Raw genomic sequence first — 15,147 nt, forward strand, 5'->3', positions numbered from 1 at the left:
TCGATCTGAGGCTCTTTTATCAACACCGGTAAAAGGAGATTTTGTCATCTTGTCATATAGACAAGATTCACATACATCAAAAGACTTTGAGCATGTTGACTCTAAGATTCCATCATTTTGGAGCTTAGCAATGTGAGTTTTGTTTATGTGCCCATGTCGACAATGCCATAAATAAGTTTTATTTTGGTCTAACTTTATTTTCTTGTTTAAGTTGTACATTTAATTATCCTTTTTGTATGAACCATTTAAATCAATTTCATATATTTCATTATTGGGACTAGTCTCAAAATAGAACACATTATCTATAGACACAAAAATGTTTTCAGAATCAAATTCAAACTTATAACAAAAATCTTCTTCATACAAACAAGAAGTAAAGACAATATTCCTAGTTATACTAGGTACATAACAACAATTGTTCAAAATAAGATTATGGCCATTTGGAAGCAAAATATGATATAGTCTTATGGCTTTGATAGCTACTTGAGTGTCATTGCCAACATGAAGTTGCAAATCACCATCTCTTAGTTCTCTAACATTCGTTAGTCCCTGCAAATCATTGCAGATGTTAGTACCACTTCCACTATTGAATACCCAAGAATTAGTACGGAATGCATGTAATTCAATCACATACATACCTGAGGTGCCAACCTGGTTGGCCTTGATCTTCTTAAGTTCCTCTACGTACTTGGGACAGTTGCGTTTCCAGTGTCCCTTTTCATTGTAGTGAAAGCAATCAGAGTCAGCAGCATCCTTGGGTTTAGGAGTTGGGTTGGTAGTAGGAGGCTTCCCTTTACCTTTCCTTTGCCCTTGCCATTCTTGGCAGCTTTGCTTTTCCCCTTACCTATATTATTACTGGTTTTCTTCTTGGAGATTTGACTTTCACTAATCATCAACACTTAATTGTTCCTAGATTTCTTGATGTTTTCCTCAGCATTCTTGAGCATGTTATGGAGCTTATTGATGCTCCTCTCCCATTCATTCATTGTGAAGTTCATCAAAAATTGGTTGTAATGAATTAAGTAATGAGGCTAGGATCCCATCGGTCGCCAGCTTATCCTCAAATGGGAATCCAAGGTAGGCAAGTTGCTCAACATAAGCTTTCATTTTCAGTACATGTGCACTCACAGAAGACCCCTCAGCCATCTTGGAACCAATGAAAGCATTCAAGGTCTCAAACCTCTCTTCCTTAGCCTGTACTTGAAACATGAATCTAAGTAGTTCAATCATTTCAAATGCTTCATGAAACTTAATAGTTTTCTGAAGTTTAGGAGTCATGGTTGCAAGCATGACGAAAGCGACTTCGGTCGAATCATTAACATGTTTCGCCCGAGCATCTTTCAATTCTTTGTGAACATTGGTCGGGAGCTCTTCCGCGATAGGTTCATCAAGGACATTGTCCTTTTTCTCAAGCTTGAGGACAATTCTTAGTTGTCTGAACCAATCAAGAAAGTTGGGTCCGCTTAGTTTTTCTTTTTCGAAAATGGATCGGATGGTGAGTGATGAGGTGGTTACAATTGGGGTAGTCATCTACAAAATAATAAGATTTATTTTAATATCTTTGATATAATTTCATTTCAAAAATAATTACCCTTCAAATTAAATTTTGAAAAAGCTAAGATCCATATCACCCAAAATAACTTGAGGCGGTGACCCACAACACAAGTGATTTTGTTGATCGGTATGTGACGATAACCAATTACAACTCTTATGTAACTCTTAGATTTATGGGATCCAAAAAACATTAATTTGTTTTTAATGGCATGTTCATCCCATCTGTGCCTTAAAACTCTTATGCTTAGATAACCTTTTAAGTAAATACAAAACACATTGACTATTTTTGACAATCCAAATAAATAAGGTGACCCTAAAATCCACATGAATTGTACAAAAATCTCAAGTGATTTTTAAGTGGATTGCATAGATTTAAAGTTTTATAAATAAGGGTTTTTATCAATGTTTTATTATTCTTGCATTTTAAAACATTTTGTATCATGAATATTTAATACATAAAATATTCCATGGTATATTTAAAGTGCTCCAAAAATTATAAAGTTGATTTTATTTTATATACAATTTTACCGGTTAAAATTTATATTCAATCTTAATTCGACATAATAACAATTGGAACCGGTTTCTAACTTTGTTAATAAAACCAACTTTTATTATGGAGTTATGGAGTTTAGATTAAGTCTAAAAAGTATTTTAAACCTTTTTATCTCTTTAAAAGTTTGGCTATTTTAGACTTTTTTTTAAATTAAAACTCTTTTTAACAAAAACTCAATCTTTCGCATATATATGTTGAAACTTTTATATAAAACTCTAAATCCCAAGTTTGATGCTATTATTTTTTTTTTTTTGTGAAAATGTTTTTAGATTGGAAAACATATTTTCATACATATAACATTTTATAATAACCAAAAATAAACATAACAATCATGCATTTTAAAATGTATAAATAAAACCATTTTTCTAATAATATTTATTGTAAGTCATCACAAAAAATATTAAGTCTTTTTCTAAAAGACTTAATGGGACACTTCAAGGTTTTTAAAAGGCTCCAAGTATTCATTTCTTCATAAGATCTTTAAGCTCCATCTTGTTACATTTTTATAAGATAAAACACAACTAGTATAAAAATTAATTTAATTATTACATATAAAATGAACAAATGAAATAATACATATTTATCTATTACATCATTGTATGAATAAATAGCAACCACAAATATCCTAATGGTCTGTTTACACACAACAAACAACTCTTTGTTTTTTCTAAGTCAACTTTTATATAACCAAAATGCATGTAATAATGGTTATATAAAATAAACACATTTAACAACAAGTTGCCAAAGAAAACAAATATGGACATTTCTTAAGCCAAAAAGAAATCCATGCTTGTGTCCTAAAAATCAAATATTATCATAACATGAAAGATCATTCTAACGTTTAAAAGATGGCTCTGATACCACTAAAGAGATTTTGTTGCATAAAATATATAGTTTTTCACAAATACCGGAAACGAAAGCTTTAAATTTTCTTATAAATTTCGAGTATGACAACAAAACAAACCATAAAGGATCCTTTTAAAGGGGTTAGAATGATGTTAAAACAAACATAGGGTGTTTAGAAATAACAACCTTTGATGCCTTTGGACCCTCTTGGATTTAGGGTGTTAAAGTAGATAGGAAGAACACGAAGCCTTATCTTCTCTACAAGTAATCCACCAACAAGAATAAAGTACCAAAATTGCTAGATTTCTTCTTGTACAACTTTGTTCTTTAAGCCTTAAGTGCTCCCTCAATTAAGCACTAGAGAAAGACAAAAAGTGAACACCAAAAGCAAGTAATATTTAAAAAAGAGGAGAGAGCTCCAAGATTCTAAGTGCTTACAATTTTGATAGAAAAGAGTAGAATTTTGTCACACCCCCAAACCAAGGATGCCAAAAACGTCCAGAGGTGGAGGACTTCATGTATAGTATCACAACAACGAGTATAATAGTGCTCAAAATAATTACAACCATCATAAATATAATTGAAAAGTTATACCATAGTATGTTTTTACATGTTTCAAATCAATTACACTATGATGACAAAATGAAATGTTTGACAATTTAACGTCCCATCCTCAAAAGCAGTTGATTTCCTGTTTCACTGAATTTCTGAGAATACAAGTAGTTTGAAAAAGTGTCAACAATTAAGTTGGTGAGTTCATAAGAGTTTTATTTGAGAAAGCAGTCGTATTCCTTGTAAAAAGTGATAGAGTATGATTCTAGAAAATTCAATATTTTCTTTATTAAACACGAAATGAACTCTCATATGTTATGCAATAATGTACCCTAGAAAGACCTGTAGATTCCTTCTATAATCACCCAATGTATATAAGTTATATAAAATTTAAGTTAAATAAACCGTCGAATATAATGGGTCTACCCTAGGTCCACAACCAAACAAGGAATAAGAAGTAAGGCGGGCCCACCAATTCTATGTCGATTACGATTAGATTCTTATATAACTCTGGCATATACACTTAGGAATTATAGCTGAAGTCTAACGATTCTAGATGAAATGTAGTTTTAATAGAAATATGTTTCCAAAGAAAACCCAATATTTTCCTTATAAAAGTCATGTAGTCTTAAATGTCAAGACCGAGAATATGTGTTTGTTTTGTACTTATAATGTTCATAATGGTAATGTGTTTCCAAAGAAAATCCAATATTTTCCTTATAAAAGTCATGTAGTCTTAAATGTCAAGACCGAGAATATGTGTGTGTTTTGTACTTATAATGTTCATAATGGTAATGTGTTTCCAAAGAAAATCCAATATTTTCCTTATAAAAGTCATGTAGTCTTAAATGTCAAGACTGAAATGTACAAGTATTTTTCCATACTTAAAGTAATTCATGCAAGTTTAAATCGACATAAACTCGTTTAATTTAGAAGTAAAACCCCATTTCAAAATAGAATTTTCCCTGTAAACTTGAAAGATTGTTAACTCCTTATGTGAGTCGTTATAACCATACTACGATAGGATGACCTGCTGCGACGTTCTTCAGGCGTCGGAAACAAAATGACATTTGTCACCCCCGATCGGCCGATCGGACTTATGCAAGCAGCATGGGTGTGGGTTGTCAATCCCAATATAGATCTATACACAATTATCACGATCTCCCTTCAAGAGACTCTGGTTATAACTAATTCTGGATTTTTAACCAATACTCAAATAATACAATGAAGACGTATCTCACAATTTACGTTAACTAGTTTACATGTATTCTGAGTATAAAACCTCTTCCATGGTGGAAGTAAAATCACCTTTTATGAAAATACATTTGTGATATGAATCCATAAACTATTACTATTATAGTTTATCAAGTAGCATATGAAAACCCATTTGTTTTGAGTGTAAAACCTTTTCCATGTAGTATGCTTTTATCGAAAATTCATAAACTATACTTAATGTAGTTTATTATATGTGTCCGAAATGAATGGAGGAAATACCTAAACATGAATGAAAAATTTCTGTTTATGATGGTAAACTAACAAGAATGCATCCAAACATTTAGAAACTTATTGTTATGCACTTTGCTCAACATACTACAAAGTGTTGTTAATATGGTAAGCTATGTAACTAGTTTTTACTCTTTCTGCACTGTTTTGAAAACGTCATAGAAAAATCATACGAAGTCGAAAACTAAATCCGTAAATTCTAAGAGTTTAGAAAATCTGCCTAGTTTATTTATAATTTTTATTATGATTTTTTAGAAGTCTCTAACTTATGTGAAAGTGTTCATAATCACAGACTGGTCCGAATTCGTTTATGAAATGATAGACAGTTTTGTAAAAATCACCATAAATCGTAGAAACATCGTATGTAGATGTGAAAGTAGCCAATTTAAAGGTATAAACCTGAAATACATGCATATTAAACAGTTTTGAAAAATATTAAGTTTAAGTTGGGTAAAACAGTTCGTGAGCAAGTCACAACTTTTCTGTGGTAAGCTGTCAAGTTAAGTTTCAAATATGTTTTGGTGTTTTAACTTGTATTCCCCACCCCCCCCCCCCCTGAAAACTAAAGAAAACTAGAAAATGTAGGGGTATGAACTCACCTTATGTGATTCCTTGAAGGATGGAAGGTTGAAGATGATGAGTTTCAAGTCTAGAACGCTTGATGAACACACGAAGTTTTTGGATGATCCTAAGAACGATTTTTGGTGTTAAGATATGAGTTGATGATCCAAGAGTGTTATGAAATGATGGAATAACACTTGAGTTTAGATGAAATACTTACCAAAAGTGTAATAGCAACTCAACAGCACTTGCACAAAGTGGTGGGAAGTAGAGAGAAAATGAGGTTCTCTTGATGGTTTGAGAATTGTATAAGTTTGAAGATGATCAAAGTAAATCAAGAAATCCTCCAGGGATTTCTTTATATAGAAGGTTGCTGGAGTAAGTTGCAAAGACAAAAGGATGTTTGCATTGGTTTGTGTGATGTGGATAGGGTTGGGCTAATGAGGAAGTGACACATGGAGGCAAGTGGGCACACTTGACCCACTTGTGGTGTAGGATACTCTTCTTAATGAAAAATAATGATTTATAATTAATAAATCCTTGAAAAATAATTAAAATAATAGTTTTGGGGGTTAAAAATGATAAAAATATGAATTTGGTGAAAACAATCCCGTCAAAAACGTCAAAAACGGGCTTAGGAAGTGAAAGTGGTCGAAAACCGGGCAATATGGACCGAACCTGCGAGGTTCGGCTCTAAGAGGGTGGGAACCGAGAGGGGAGAAGGAAGGAACCGAGAGGAAGAGAAGGGACCGAAGGTGCGAGGGGGAGGGACCGAAGGTCCGAGGTCTCGGTACGGTCTGCTAAGCTTCGGTCCGAGAAGGGTGTTCTGCTTCTGACAGGCTCGCTTCTGACAAGTTCGGTTCCTAAGAAGGGTTTCGGCTCCTAAGAGGTTCGGTTCCTAAGAGGTTCGGCCCTAATTAGCTGTTTTTCGATATAACTCTCCGTTTCAAGCGGCTTTTGGCCAAGTTAAGGGTCGAGATGGCTAAAAAAAGTTGAGAGAGACCTTGAGAGAGATCTGGGAGAGATTTCACATACTTGGAGAGATTTCACATACTTAGAGAGATTTGGGAGAGATTTTACATACTTGGAGAGATTTCAGAGATTTCACATACATGGAGAGATTTGGGAGAGATTTCACATACTTGGAGAGATTTGGGAGAGATTTCACATAATTGGAGAGATCTTACATACTTAGAGAGATTTGGGAGAGATTTCACATATTTAGAGAGATTTGGGAGAGATTTAATCTTAGCCATTATTATCGCATAATCTCATAATGCAAGGTTCGTGAACCCCATTATACTTCGTTTATGATTGTTTTAAGTCCCAAAGAGGGTCCTTAGTCGTGTTTTGAAGCGTTTAACTCCTTTTTTAGGGTTTTTACATTGTTAACACTTAGAATATCTGGAACACTTGAATCCTTGACATACAAATGCCCATTTTATACATAGAATAACTTTTAGCATACAAGTATTAATTAAGTTTGACTTGTTGATTTTGACTTTGACTTTTAATTTGATGGTTGTTACAAATTTCAAGACCAAAAAACCTTGCAATTTTCCATGTATAAGACCCTATTTATATATCCCATGCAAGTATGGTCTCTTGAATATAATATTCTAAAGTATGGGCTATAAAGGAGAGGCATGGGGAACAAGATGATGGAGGTTGACAAGAAACCTCCATCCCTCTACATACTTTCGGCAATAGGGCCTAAAGAGGACAAAAAATGTTCACTAGTCTTGTTAACCATGGTAGAGTAAGCCTTTGATTAATCATGGTTAACCAAAGTGTACAAAACTTTGTACATGAATCATTATATGATACCTTATCGTATAAAGAATATTTTTCTACTTCTTACAATATTGTTTTCGTAGAACAACAAATTTTCTCTAATTAAATACAAGAGTGGAATTTATTTATTAATAACAAATTACTTAAGAAATATTCAATAAGTACCAACTTGATTAAGGTGTGACTCTATAGGATCATATGTCATTAGTAATGTCACTTAATAATGATTCTTGAACATATAGATCCAACAAACTTAGGATTGACTCTAGAGGAAAGTATAGATAAGTGTGGAAGGTAGTATTCAGCCCATACTACTGGAAGCACATGATCTATACTCGAATCAAGGGAAATCATGAGGATTCTAAGGAGCTGGTTGAGGAAGAGTGTGGTGATTGTTTGAGCTTTAGTGGCCATATAATTCTTGGTTAAATGATGCAAACCTAAGTGAGTTAGTTGATTTGAGGCATCAAGGGCCTTTTCCGGTGGTAGTGTCATTTGAGTCGCAGGACTCAAGAGTGAAGCGATTGTTATGATCAGCTTGAGGATTGTAGTTGGAGGCTAAGTGATTGGCAGATGGATCGGGATGTCACTATCTTCGACATGGGCTTGTTTTTCTAGCCTTCCGTGTTCATAGGAGAGAGAAAGAAGACATGTGATCTTCAGAGTTGGGATATAGACCTAGCATAGGGCTATGTGACGACAGTGTGACAATGTAGGAATGCACAAGAGGATGTTATGGATTGGTTGCCTTGATATGCGATCAATGGTATGCTTTCTTTAGATGTAGGCAGTTTAGGTACCAGATTGATGTTTGGGGAATATTGGACGAGGTAAGTGGTAATCCATTTTTTTCGGGATAGAAAATCAGTGCTATGATTGGACTATTATAATTATTACTTGTGCATCTGTGCGAGGCCCTTAATGTTAAAGGTGGTTATTATTGGAAATTTCTAAGGCCTTCATCTGAGATTCAAAATCTCTTATGGTTTGATTGGTCCTTTTTTGGAATAGCATCTTGCATGTGTTATACATTCCAAGATTCACGGATGGTTTGTGCATGGTTGAGCTGGTTTGAGACATGGTTCGGTTGCAACATCAGTAGGTAGTATTTTGAACCCTAAGTAGGGGAGAACTTGGTATTTTTCTTGGTGGATCATCGATATGTTTGAGTTTGTGGTGTCAGAAGAATGGTTCATAGGGATCTATGGTGTGGGTGTGCGGGATTTCGGTTTAAGATTTGGTCAAGTCAGTGGTGTAGAGCAAGTGGCGATCGGTTGTATGTGTTCAAGAAATACACAAGTGGTCTCGCAGCCGGATGTAGTTGGTCAAGGAGATCGTTGAAGCCATTGGTTGCTTTGAGGATGCTAATGGAAATATGAAGAGACGCTAGGATCACTCAGGTTAAGTATCGGTTGATGAGGGATTTTTCAGCTCGTTGTATGGATTGCTATTTATAATCTAGATTGGGCAGTTGTTGCTCGGTAAATTAGTTTCATAGGTGGGTATGTTCAGCTCTGCGTGGGTTTTGGTTCATTGGATTAGGTGTCAATGCATTCGCAATCATTGGTCGTTTCTTTCATCATCAAAACAGAGATACTTTAGAAGTTTTGAGTTGTATTAATTGAAGTTCAATGAATTTATCAACCTATTATCAAGTTTGGCTCGAGTTTGGAAGATGTCCTTGGTTGTTGGGATTCTAGAATTTAGGAAAGTATTGTTCAGTTTTCCAGACGAGACATTAGATCTGCGTAGAATCTAACTTTTGGCATGTCATTTTGGCAAGGTTGGTATTTGGATGGATCCGACCAGAGTTTTTGCAGCATTTTTGGATAACTTTAAAAGTTTTATCGAGATAATTATTTATTGATGGGTCTGTTCAATCCCAATCAAAGTATGGGATCTTGTTTCGATCATTCATGAGGATGTTTTCTACTAGTGATTGATGTTTGTCATTTCGTTAGATCACTGGTACTTCACCCTTTGGGTAAGGTTATGGGTTCCCTTAAGGGTGTGTATTGTGGTAAGTTAAGGGTGTGTATTGTGGTAAGTTAAGTAGATATTGTCGTGAGAGGTGTATGTGGGATGGTCAAGATAGAAATGGAGCACTTGTTTCGAATTATATGATTGATTCTTGTTTAGGTTATAGCCTTTAAATCGTAACAAGAGTGTGACCATCTATCCCATTCTCGGGTCGTGCGCGACCATGTTTTCGTCGAATTTTGTGTTGGTAGCAACATATACTATGAAAGGAATTGTGTGTGGTAAGAGAGTATGGCATTGTTGTGTTCGGTTAGCGTTGAGAGGGATGTTGATTGAGTTTCTACAAGGCGATGAAATAAGGTTGAGTATATTTAGGCCCCTGTGGTGGTGGTTGTGAGTTTCAGGTGAGTGATGGAATGACGACAAGATCGACATGATACCGAGAGCATTCCAAACATGGGCTGAGGGCGGGGAAGGGCATTCAAGACTCATGTTGTGGGCTCGGAGGCAATCTAGACTTATGATGAGGACCTTGGAGGGGTATTCCAGACATAGGCTATGGGCCTAGTGATAATGATTGTTTATTTTTTTCTGCTTGTGGTATTTTAGGTGTTAGTGCATTGTTGGAAGATGTGAGACTCACTGACTAACTGTGGATCATGTGGATTGTTAAAGGTTGTTCGAAGTAATAGTTATGCGTTAGAAGTCCCATGATAAGTGTTTACATTATGAAACCCATTTTCATGCGGGCTATTCATTAGGATTTTGGTTACCAGGTTTGTGTATCGGTTATGGAATCTCGAGTCGTGAAGTTCATTGTAGATATATCGAGTTATTTGTTAGGTGGATGTACACCTGAGCTGGTAGGGTATTTTGATGCAACGTGTGAATTCTTGGATTGAACATCCTCATGCAGCTTGTTACCATGCAATTACTCACCAGGTTGCTGTGACATCCCCATTTTTACGGCCAGAAAGGACCAGTTTGTTTATGCTTTACAAAAATCAAAGTAGCTCTTTTAATAAAAATGTTGCAGAATTTGTTCCTAGAAAAACATGATAATTACATTATCAAAGCATTTATGAAGAAATGTATTTTTATTTATTTTAAAACATTTGGGATGTCATCGTCAATACAGAAACATAAGCATAAACAAAACTTACATTCATTATCACTAGTGATCTGTATCTCCTTAATCTCTCAGTGTAATGTAACTTCATATCGACACTTCTGATACAAATAAACTTGAGTGCGTCAGGTTCAAAAATCAGGTGAGTACATAGGGATTTCAATCCCACAATGTTATATCATATATATAATTTAGATCTCACAAAATATACAATTTCCCCATATATACAATCGACTCTTACCCAACCCGTCAATCTTCACAACGAGACTATCCATACTCTCGGACCTTAAATTTTACCTCTTACTCTCGGATCTAATCCATGCTCTTGGATCAATATTTGTGCCCATTCCATACTCTCGGATTAGGGACAAATGTCTATGTCTAAATCCATACTCTCGGATTAAGGACAAATAACTATGTCATGTCCATACTCCCGGACTAAGGACAATTAACTATGTCTTAATCCATACTCCCGGATTAATGACAATTGACTATGTCCAATCCAAACTCTCGGACTAGGGACGAATAACTATGTCTAATCCATGCTTCCGGATTAATGACATGTTTAAGGGTTCAATTCTCCATGTATATCTCACTCGTTCTCATAAGGAAATACTACCCGATATTCCTCATAATTAATTTAGGTTTACTCTTTATCCTAAATCATTATATATTATCAGGTATGTTCTTTAACACGTATTTCAGGAAACATCAAATAATTCGCACATAAACATATATTTAATACTTCAATCAATACTTGTATTAAAATCATGTTCATAAAAGGGACTATGCACTCACTTGTTAAAGTGATGAATCCAAACTCGGGCAACACTTCGCTTCTAACGATTCTATTTTCCGTCGACGAAACCTAGCATTATTATCGCTAATTTTTTAGTCTAATCTTTATTGAGACTAATTATTAGTATAGATTCATCATTAACTAAAAGTATACTATCATGATCTATCAAGTAAGGAATAACTAGGTAGGATCATATCGGAGGTAGGGTCCGTTTGGTATACGAAGTATACTGTTTGGAAATCCCACTTTAAACACCTCACTAAATCACAACTTAGATATCATCCCCATAAGTAGATCAATCAATATAACGACTTTGAAACATTGAAAAATCTTATTTATAAGTTCATAATAATGATATTATATTTAAACATAAACTATATTAAAGTAGGGTAAGCATATCTCACTTACAACGGGTTTTGCTAAAAACCGGGTTCTATTGGAGCAGAGCTGAGAAGCTTTTTTTCTCGGAGCCTTCGGGTGCTCCGGGGCATTCTTATAAAACTAGGGAAGTGCTAGGGAAAAAACTTGAAGGCTTGGGAGAATTAGAGAGGGAAATATGAGAAAGGTGTGATGAAAATGGGAGATTTGCACCTCTATTTATAGGCTGCCAGCGCCGAGTACGCTGAGCATACTCAAGAATTATGCTGAGCGTAATGGGTTTGTAAGCGTTACGCTAAGTGTACTCAAATTTATGCTGGGCGTAATGTGCCACGTGTCACAATCTCATGCAAAGTCGTGGGGAAGAATGTGTGGCTCAGATTGTGCCATGTGTCACTCGTTGGTTACTCTAAAAACTAATTATCTTCTAAAATCCGTAACTTTTGCATACGAGCTCTGTTTTTTACGTTCTTTATATCCATGTGTAGATGGGATTGTACTCTATAACTTTCGTTTAGATTCCATTGGCTAATTTTGAATTTATTTTTAAAGTTATATTTTTAACAGGCCAGGACAGAAAAAATACGTTAAAAATTCATAACTTTTTCATCCGACGTCCGTTTTCGTCTGTCTTTCTACCATTGAGCTACTTTTAACGAGAAATTCGATTCTTGTTTAGGTTATGTCGGCTCAAAATCGGTCGATCTAATTTCCATGTTGTATACTGTTATGCGAAATGTTAGAAAAATCATAACTTCCTCATACAAAGTCAGATTTTGACGTTCCTTTTATGCACGCTCTCGGTTTAACATATACTACAAATTTCGTATTGATCTCTTAGGCTAAAAAGTGGTTCATTAAAAATTCACTTTCTACGTCACACATTGTTTTGTTGGTTTTGTCGCGAAACTTCGACGGGCCAAAAAATCTTCGTTATAACTTGGATTTCGGCGTTCTTTATATGTACGGAACCCTTGTGACATATACTATAACTTGGTTTAGATTAATCCTTCTAAATAATCTTCCATCAAAAAGTCATTTTTGACGCTTATTGTCTCTAAATTGATTAGCCGAATCTGCGGGCGTTACAATTATCTCCCCATAGGATAATTACGTCCCAGAATCATCAACGAAACAGGGTTGTATAATGACTCTGTACGTTATCTCTTCATCCTAGGTATAAATCATAACTTCTATGTTCCTTCGAACGAGTATCTAACTTTTGGACCTCTTGACTGCAGGCAGTGCTCAATCTTGTACCTGCTCTTCGTACTATGTTGGAGTTTCAATTGTAACCTTCAAGTTACAATCTCGATTCGTATTGGAGACTCCTTCTTCTTCTTAAAAAACTTAATATATGTTCTTTCGTTTGATTACCATAAGAGACTGATGGGTCACGTTCTAATGACCTCTCATCGTATAATGCAATTCTTAGACTCAAATCTTTTAGAGTTAAATTCCCAAATGGAATATACTTTCCTTCATGTTCTAATGTGATATAATCACATTCAAGCATATAGAACTTCTAGCTACAAGCTTCTTACTTTAACAATGATCGTGATATTTATATTGATCGCTTCGATTATCTTTGACTTCAATCGTTTGGCTTAAGTTGAATGTTACATCGAACTTGGTTCTCTCAACCACGTAACATAGTCATCTTAGTCGGACTCGATTTGATATGACCACTTGGGTCGGAATAATAATCATCTTCTTAGTTATTACCGAAATGATGGTAACGACATACCTGAACAAAACGGAATCAATTACTAGCTTCTTGGTAACCTTGTGACTTTCCCTGATCCAAGTGTGATTCTTGTGCTTCTAGTAGTATAGGCCTCTACTACCATTCTCACCTACTTATACTCGTGCCAAGTATTGTCCCTCAGTTTATCCAAGTCACCATACAATAAAATCACACAATCATTCAACACATAAGATAACAAAACGAAGGTTTATATTATTTCTTGAAACGATTACATAGGTGCTCAAGTTCACCCTATACTATGCCTCTAACAGGCTACACCACGTGGTACTACCTACATGGCTACTCGATCTTTGGATATAAAATTCTTATTCCTGATTCCTTGCATTGTCATCCGCTTTGAAAAGGATCATTTGAAATGCTCTTGCCTTTGGTTTTGGAGGCACATTTGGCTTTGTGGCTTCTTCTCTCCTGGGGAGTCTTGCTTGAAGTTTCCTTCTTTACCACACTTAAAGCAAACTTCTCTCTTGGTTGTGCATTCGCTGGCGTAATGACCAACCTTCCCGCATTTGAAGCAGTTCATCTCTTTAGAGCATCTCCCAATCTGCTTCCTTTTGCACTTGTCATACCATTGTGCTCCTTCTTCGAACCATACTTCAAGAATTTTCTCTTCTCGTCGGACCTTGTGGATCCTTCAAACTTTCTCTTCTCACCAACTTCAACCTTGCTGGTGGTTCTTCCCTTGTCATGTCTTCAATAGACTTGGAAGCCTAGATAGCTTCCTCTAGAGTAGGTGCCTGTCGTACTGGCACCGCATACTCCCATGGAAGTCCCTTTGCGTATTTGTCAATTTTTGTCAGCTCGTCTGGGACAAGGCACAAAGCAAACTCCATTTTGTTCATGAAGTTGTTGGTGTATTCATCGATGTACGTGCTTCCTTTCTTCAAATTCAGGAATTGGTTTTCTAGCTCGATCAGATTTTGGGCTAAGCAATACTTGCGCTTGAAATGCACCAAAAACTCTATCCAAGTTAGTTGCAGGGGCTCATTGGGGCTTAGAGTCTTCCCCAGGGTGTTCCACCAGCAAACAACGCCTCTTCTGAACTGACGCACTGCACACATGGTTTGTAGCTTGCCTTTGCAACCACATGTCATGATGGCTAATTCCATATCCGAGATCCAATCCATAACTCCGATCGGATCTTCTTTCCCACTAAAAGTCGATGGCTTGAAAGTGAGAAAATCTTTGTACTTGCATCCATTCCTCTCGACTCTGTCATCTTGGTTGTTCCTCCTAATCACCGACAGATCAGCTTGACTAACGGTTCTGCTATAGTTTCCCTCCTCAGACTACCCATCATTCAATTCGGGCTGCTCAATAGGCATCGTAGGTTCATCCCTATCTTGTAGCAGTAGTCGCCTTGTTTCCTCCATTTTACGATCCAACATCATCTGGATCATCGCTTGTACCCCGACCATTGTGATTGGCTCAGGTGCAATTGCTACCTCTGGTGCACGTTCAATCACAGGCCACTGATTATCATCTCCGTTAACATTTCAGAGTCCGCATCGAGTCCTTACCAGGTCAATCTATACACCAATTTAAATGTCCGGTGCGTAGTGATGAGAATTTAGATAAGAAAGATTTTGTTTACGATCAATGTGTAAATTTCATTATCACTCCGAAAGGTTACATGCCAGTTCTAATACCATAATCAAACATTTAGAAATCTGAGCACATAAAGTTTCCAGATCCGGTCGGCAACAAACCATGGATCCGATCATATAATGCAT

This window comes from Lactuca sativa, chromosome 8, assembly GCF_002870075.4.
Source record: "Lactuca sativa cultivar Salinas chromosome 8, Lsat_Salinas_v11, whole genome shotgun sequence".
NCBI lineage: Eukaryota > Viridiplantae > Streptophyta > Magnoliopsida > Asterales > Asteraceae > Lactuca > Lactuca sativa.